This window comes from Haplochromis burtoni, unplaced genomic scaffold (genome assembly GCF_018398535.1).
Source record: "Haplochromis burtoni strain Fernald_Lab_line unplaced genomic scaffold, NCSU_Asbu1 Contig_60, whole genome shotgun sequence".
In the NCBI taxonomy this organism is placed as follows: Eukaryota; Metazoa; Chordata; class Actinopteri; order Cichliformes; family Cichlidae; genus Haplochromis; species Haplochromis burtoni.
Window position 1 is genome coordinate 2,495,494 of NW_024582421.1, and position 7,700 is coordinate 2,503,193.

Consider the following 7,700-nt stretch of genomic DNA (forward strand, 5'->3'; position numbering starts at 1 on the left):
AGTAAAAGGGACAGTAACCCAGATACAGTACTTGTGCAGGCACAAGGTTGAACTTAAACAATACTGAACACCGGTTTTCACACGCAGGCCCGCAGAGAACATGTAAACTTCCTTAGGCAATTTTTAAAATGTTCTGTGCGAAATTAACATAATTTAAGCTGTGCTCTGCATGTCTGCTCTTTGTGTTAGTTTGTGAAATCTCATGCATTTCGTGTACTGTAACTGTACAGTATATATATATATATATATATATACACTGATTTACTGGTTTCCAAATCTAAAAAAATAAGCATAAATAATATATATATTGTTTTTTGTGTTTGTGAGAGTGTTGTGACACAATGGCTTAACTAAGTGAAAGTAATTACTGCTCTACTAGGATACCTGATTTTTAGCGTTATTTTCCTCCCAAGTCATTTATTCAACACATTTATATAATTAAGCTTTAAGACAAAAACCCTACATTTTTTTTCTTTTTCATAAGATTCTTACCAGAGCCATAACTTTGAACAAAAGTGGCCCTATACTTTAAACATGTGCAGTCCAATATATATTAAATATACAACAGCATTACCAGTGTAGTTTTGCTCTACAGCCCCTGATATTGAGAGAGAATTGGCAGAAATCTGATGACATTCTTTCAAATGCTATTTTAATACACTAACCAAAGGAGATAATTTTTAAGTGAGGAGCTATTGAATGTTGTCAAAGGTCAGAAAGTGGCCATGCAAGCCAATGATCACTTTTACTGCCCAGAGAAACTGCTGTAGCTTGCATGTGACAGTTACTTCTACACCACAAAACCTCACAACAGATCTCAGTGTTTCGCAGGGCATGTGTGACATTTTGTTTGTCACACGTTCGGCTCTGTCATTTTGTGACCGCGCTAGCCCGTGTTCACACTATTCTATTTTTTTACTCGCCCACAACACGTTGACCGCCCTTCCCCACACCATTATATGGTAATGTAACGTCGTGATTAATGGCAATGACGATAGCGTGTAACAGTTATGATCTTTTCTTGCTGCTTAATTTTGCTTATACAAGTGTAATGTGTGGCTTTAATCTACCACCTGATTCACTTAAACTGCCACAGATGCCTGTTTTCAAGAAAAACACTAGTTCTGCTGCCATATGGTGCCCAGTGATCCTGCTCCAGTCATAGCTGGAGGTAGCTTAACATAAACTGGAAGAAAGCCTCAAGGGTTGCATTTGTAATGGAAAATTCAGCTCCTTACTCTGTGACAAGCTGGCCACCCAGCTAAGACCAGTACTCACAAATGTCTCAGGAACATCAAACAGCACACCGGAGTAATCTTTTATCACACTGGTGTGCTGTTTCAGTCTGGGAAGCTTACTTTTTGTATTGACTGCATGTCGTTTTGAAGAATATAGTGTCAAGCTTGACTTGAATAGATGGTCATAAGCTAGAGAAAATGGCACATCTTCTATTCTGTCCTTGATTTGTCCATTTTCTAAATGCAAGCAAAGTGGTCTCAACTGGCTTAATCCTTGTAAATCAGTTTTATTCGCTGAATTTAAATAAATAGAACTGAATATAAATAAAAGTAATGACTTCTTTGTTCATACCCACCGCACACAATGCAACCAAAAACCACAGTGGTCTAATTCTATTGATTAGTTCACTTTTATTGATTTTTGTTTTTTTAATAGATACATGATCTTAGCTTACCTTGGCAGGAGGTTCAAAGGTCAAGGGCGCAAAGCACCTCTGGGCCTTTCTATTTTCTGCTGACTGGAGCTGGCAGCCTTTCACTGGCTTGGTTTAGAGACTTCATGCGAAGAGGGCTGGCACAGTGGCTAGAATCTGGTTAGGGAGCCGGCTGCCAACTAGCTCTGCCACCCTGCTGTGCATTAGTGAAATGCTGTAATTAAGTGGAAGGGGTATGTGCTTAGAACATGTTATCATCGTTGTTTCAGTGCTTGAGTATATGTACTTGCATATTTCTTGTCTGTAGTTTGCCTGTAAGTAACTTCAGACTGACACTGAGTGTTGCTGACTACAGGATTTTATACAGATATTTGGCTTCAAACTGTTTTTCATACATACTAGGGAAGCTGTGACTCAAGAGGTATACAGACCTGTAGTATCCTTAGTTAAGACTCCGAACACCAAGTTGCCACCTTTCATATGTGTGAGAGCTTTTGTGTAAATGGGTGTAAATCTTGATTCTGAGTTCCACATGGAATCAATGTTCTAATTTATGTAACAACCGGAAAATCGTTTTGTCCCTACACCACAACCTTCTACACATATAAATTGTTCTGGTATGCGTTGAACAGACATATAGTTCAATTTTTTTGGAGGTGCACATAAGGTTACTTAGAAGGTTGTGGCATAGGGTTTATATGGGGTTGTGGTTATGGCGTAAGTTACAACGTAGATCTGATGTAGAGGTATCATTCACATGTAACCCCAAAAGACTGAAGCAAAATGGTGGCATACATTAGATCCAAAGCTCTGGAGAAATTGATCTAAGTAATTCTTATTTTTCCAGTGTTTTTACCCTTAATCATCACATCATATCAATTTGGAATATAAATGTTGTATGATGTACCTGCTTCAGCCTTTAAAAAAAATGTGATATATTTAGAATGAGACTCAAATCTTAATTACTTCCATATATCTAAATGAGTATAGTCTTTTAAAAACATATTTTTCTAAATGTATATTTCAATTTATGATGTATGTCTTTCATATATATAGAGATAGATAGATGGATATTAATAATGAAGTTGTTATGCAGCATGTAAAGAAAGACATTCAGTCCGGTGCCTAACGTGATAGCGCTTATCTCATAAAGACACAATGGCTTGTCAGGTGTTGTTAGTTATTGGGTGCCATGTAAATGAAAACAGCTGGTTACTGTGGTCAAAGGGTTTTGATTGTAGTGAGAAAGTTATACACTCAGAAAACACTTTATTAGGTACACTTTGCTAGTACTGGGTTTGACTGGTCTGCTGGTGCCTGTGGAGGCCATTTTAGTAAAGTGAATATTGTTCTTGTCATGTTCAAGAAACCAGGTTGATTTGATTTGAACTTAGTAACATGGCATGCTGTCTTGTTGAATGCAGTCATTAGAAGTTTGGTTCACTGTGATCATAAAGCGATCAGGAACAATACTCACATAGGTTGTCACACTAAAACGGGACTGCTGCGTGATCTGCCTCACAGAAACCTGGCTATCGGACAAGGTACCGGACTCTGCAATACAACTGCCGGGGTTCTCCGTGCATCGCGCGGACAGGTCACAGGATCTTACTGGGAAAAGCAGAGGCGGTGGTGTATGTTTCATGATCAACAACAGCTGGTGTGATTATGCGAACGTGCACCCGGTCAAATCCTTCTGCTCACCGGACCTGGAGTACCTGATGATTAAGTGCCGGCCATTTTGGCTACCGAGGGAATTTACAGCAGTGATTATTACGGCTGTTTACATTCCCCCACAAGCCGATACTGACCGAGCACTCAGGGAACTGTACAGCGCGATCAGCAGCGAGGAAACCGCACACCCAGAGGCAGCGTTTATCACAGCTGGAGACTTTAATAAGGGAAACCTGAAGAAAGTCTCACCAAAACTACATCAACACATTCCCTTTAATACACGTGGGAACCGGCTTCTCGACCACTGTTACACCTCTTTCCGGGATGCGTACAAAGCCCTCCCCCGCGCCCCATTCGGCCAATCAGATCACTGCTCCATCCTGCTCCTGCCCGCCTACAGGCAGAAGCTGAAACAGGAAGCTCCAACCCGGAGGGCGGTGCACTGTTGGACGGACCAATCGGAGTCTGCGCTGCGGGACTGTTTTGATCACGCGGACTGGGAAATGTTTCACGTAGCCGCAAAAGACATTGATGAATACACAGACTCAGTCTGTGGATTTATCAGGAAATGCGTGGAAGATGTCGTCCCATCCAGAACAGTTAAATCCTTCCCAAATCAAAAACCCTGGATTAACGGAGATGTTCGCGCGGCACTGGCGGCACGGAACACCGCCTTTGCCTCCGCGAACACATCGGACTACAAACACGCACATTACCAACTCCGGAAGACGATCAAAGCAGCCAAACGTGAGTACAGGGACAGGGTGGAGCAACAGTTTGACAACCCTCGGAGTATGTGGCAGGGACTAAACACGATCACAGACTTTAGAGGGAAAACCAGCACACCGCAGACCACGGCCTCTCTGTGTGAGGATCTAAACGTATTCTACGCTAGATTCGACACAGCGAACACCATGAGACCGGACAGTGTGCGCACCGCGGATGACGTCAGCGCGCACACTGTGTCTGAGGAGGATGTGCGGAAGTGCTTCAGGAAGGTGAACGCGCGCAAAGCTACTGGTCCGGACGGGATTCCCGGCCGGGTCCTCAAGTCATGCGCGGCTCAGCTGGCTGGAGTGTTCACGCACATCTTCAACCTTTCCCTCTCTCTGTCTGTAGTCCCAGCCTGCTTCAAAATGGCCACCATCGTCCCTGTACCCAAATCCTCCACCATCTCCTCATTGAACGACTGGCGACCTGTAGCCCTGACCCCCATCGTGAGCAAATGCTTCGAGAAGCTGGTCAGGGACTTCATCCGCTCTGCACTACCCGACTCACTGGACCCTCTACAGTTCGCATACCGCCACAACAGGTCCACTGATGATGCCATAGCCCTGACACTACACACTGCCCTGTCACACCTGGAGAAGAGAGACACGTATGTGAGAATGCTGTTTGTAGATTACAGCTCAGCATTCAATACCATCGTTCCCTCGAAGCTGGACAGGAAACTGCAGGATCTAGGACTGAGCAGCTCCCTCTGCAGCTGGATCCTTAGCTTCCTGTCTGACAGACGCCAAGTGGTCAGACTGGGCAGCATCACCTCATCCCCCATCACACTGAACACTGGTGCTCCACAGGGGTGTGTACTGAGCCCTCTCCTGTACTCACTCTACACCTACGACTGCACAGCCACTAACAACTCCAACATCATTGTGAAGTTTGCGGACGACACTACAGTGGTGGGTCTTATCACCAACGGTGATGAGACGGCTTACAGGGAGGAGGTCAGCGCCCTGACCCACTGGTGTCAAGACAACCATCTCACCCTCAACGTCGCAAAGACAAAGGAGTTGATAGTGGACTTCCGGAGGTGCAGAGAAGTACACACCCCCATCACCATCAACGGCGCTGCTGTGGAGAGAGTGAGCAGCTTCCGGTTCCTCGGAGTACATCTGGCTGAGGATCTTACGTGGTCAGTACACACAAACAAAACAGTGAAGAAGGCGCAGCAGCGCCTCTTCTTTCTCAGGAGACTGAAAAGATTCGGCATGAGCCCCCGCATCCTCAGGACCTTCTATCACTGTGCCATTGAGAGCATCCTCACTGGATGCATCACCACCTGGTATGGCAACAGCACCGCCTACAACCGCAAAGCTCTCCAGCGAGTAGTGCGGTGCTCTGAACGGATAATTGGAGGTGAGCTTCCCTCCCTCCAAGACATCTACAGGAAGCGCTGCCTGAGGAAAGCGGGGAGGATCATCAAGGACTCCAGTCACCCCAGCCATAAACTGTTCAGACTACTTCCATCAGGAAGGAGGTTCTGCAGCATCCGGTCCCGTACCAGCAGACTGAGAGACAGCTTCTTCCACCAGGCCATCAGACTGCTGAACACGTCATAGACACCTCAGCTTCACTACTGGAACTTCAACACTATGCACTCCACACTGTATATAAATGCCACTTGTTTTGCACATATTCAACTCTGTATATTTTTATATATTTCATTTATTATTATTATTTTTTTACTATTTAATTTGTAAAATGTGTATACACAAACACACAACACACAACACACACACACACACACACACACACACACACACACACACACACACACACACACAGGAAAATGTTTAGTATACACATCCAGAAATGCATACACTATTATATATTGTACATATATTTATTAGTTTCAGATGTAGCCATTCTTGTATTTGCTGGTTTGTGTTGTTGTGTTTGCACATTTCTGTTGCTTGTGGGCTCGCACACAAGAATTTCACTCGCATGTGCTGTGCCAGTGTGCCTGCACATGCGATGTGACAATAAAAGTGATTTGATTTGATTTGATTTGAAACAATACTAAGTTGATACCAGTGCCCAAAGTTTACCAAGAAAATATCTTCCACATCATTACACCACTGCAAGCAGCCTTAATCACTGAGTCAACGATCCTACCATGCAAATGTTACAGCAACATATTGGCCATTGATATTGATTGATTATTGATCATCTTTAACTCTTATGATATTTTTTAGATGCTTAAGTTTGCTTATACAAGTTTAAAACTGATAATGTGATGCATGGCTTTAATCTACTACTTGACTAGCTTAAACTGCCGTAGATGCCTGTTTTCAAGAAAAACACTAGTTCTGCTGCCATATGGTGCCCAGTGATCCTGCTCCAGTCATAGCTGGAGGTAGCTTAACATAAACAGGAAGAAAGCCTCAAGGGTTGTATTTGTAATGGAAAATTCAGCTCCTTACTCTGTGACAAGCTGGCCACCCAGCTAAGACCAGTACTCACAAGTGTCTCAGGAACATCAAACAGCACACCAGCGTGATCTTTTATCATGCTGGTGTGCTGACACAGGCAACATTTTTCCATGTTTTTCTATTGTTTTTTTGAGCCCTATCTCAGTTTCCTGTTGTCAGCAAATAGAAATGGCACTTTGTCTGTTATGTTGCTGTAGCCCAGCTGTTTCGAGGTTTGACGCGTTGTGTGTTCAGAGACAGTCTTCTGCATACCTCTCTTGTAACTAGTAGTTGAGTTAGTGTTGCCTTCCAATCAGCTCAAAGCTGTCTGGCCGCTGTCCTTTAACCTCTGGCATCGACAAGGTATTTTCCCTTGGAGAACTGCCAATCACTGGATATTGTCTCTTTTTTGAACCATACTCTGTAAACCATGGTGATGGTTGTGAAGGGAATCCAAGTAGATCAACAATTTCTTAAGCTGCTTTAAAACATTCCTAACAGTCAGTTATGCTTTCTCCTTTGGTTGGGATGTGAACGCACTGTTAAAGTAAGTACTCCTGTAATGGCTTTTAGCAATTTTTCTGTTGTCTCCATTATCTGTATTTGTGCATTGCCACACGCAGTACAAATCATATTGACCAAGCCAGTTATGACTAGGCTGTCATATAAAGGTAAAACAAGAGGTACAGAGAGATTACAAATTTTAGCCTCTTTCTAAACACAGAAACTCTCTCCTCACCTTCACTGATTTTCAAAATTTAGCTTCTGGCTGCCCCATAAAACTTCCATTCAGTCTTATAGGCATTAGGCATCAATTGGAATTCCTGTCAGCTTTGTCACATTTAATAAACATCATACTGTATGTGCCTTCCTCTAAGGAGCTTTGAGAACTTCTGCAAGTTGTCTTTTGACATATTGTTCTTATACTTTGCTAAAAAATAATATGATTAAAAATCTCCCTGATTTTTATCTATCTACCTACTCAAGTCTTAATTACTTCCATATATCTAAAGTAGTATAGTCAATTAAAAACAAATTTAAAAAAAAATTTATAGTCCAATTTATGATGTCTCTTTTATATGTGTGTGTGTGTGTGTGTGTGTGTGTGTGTGTGTGTGTGTGTGTGTGTGTGTGTGTGTGTGTGTGTGTGTGTGTGTGTG

At 43.0% G+C, this 7,700-nt stretch overlaps 1 protein-coding gene across 1 annotated transcript in view; it reads left to right on the forward strand.

Moving 5' to 3' along the window:
* LOC102310192 (probable G-protein coupled receptor 153) overlaps positions 1–7,700 on the forward strand; it is a 36,619-nt gene that overhangs the window by 568 nt on the left and 28,351 nt on the right. The window lies entirely within an intron of this gene.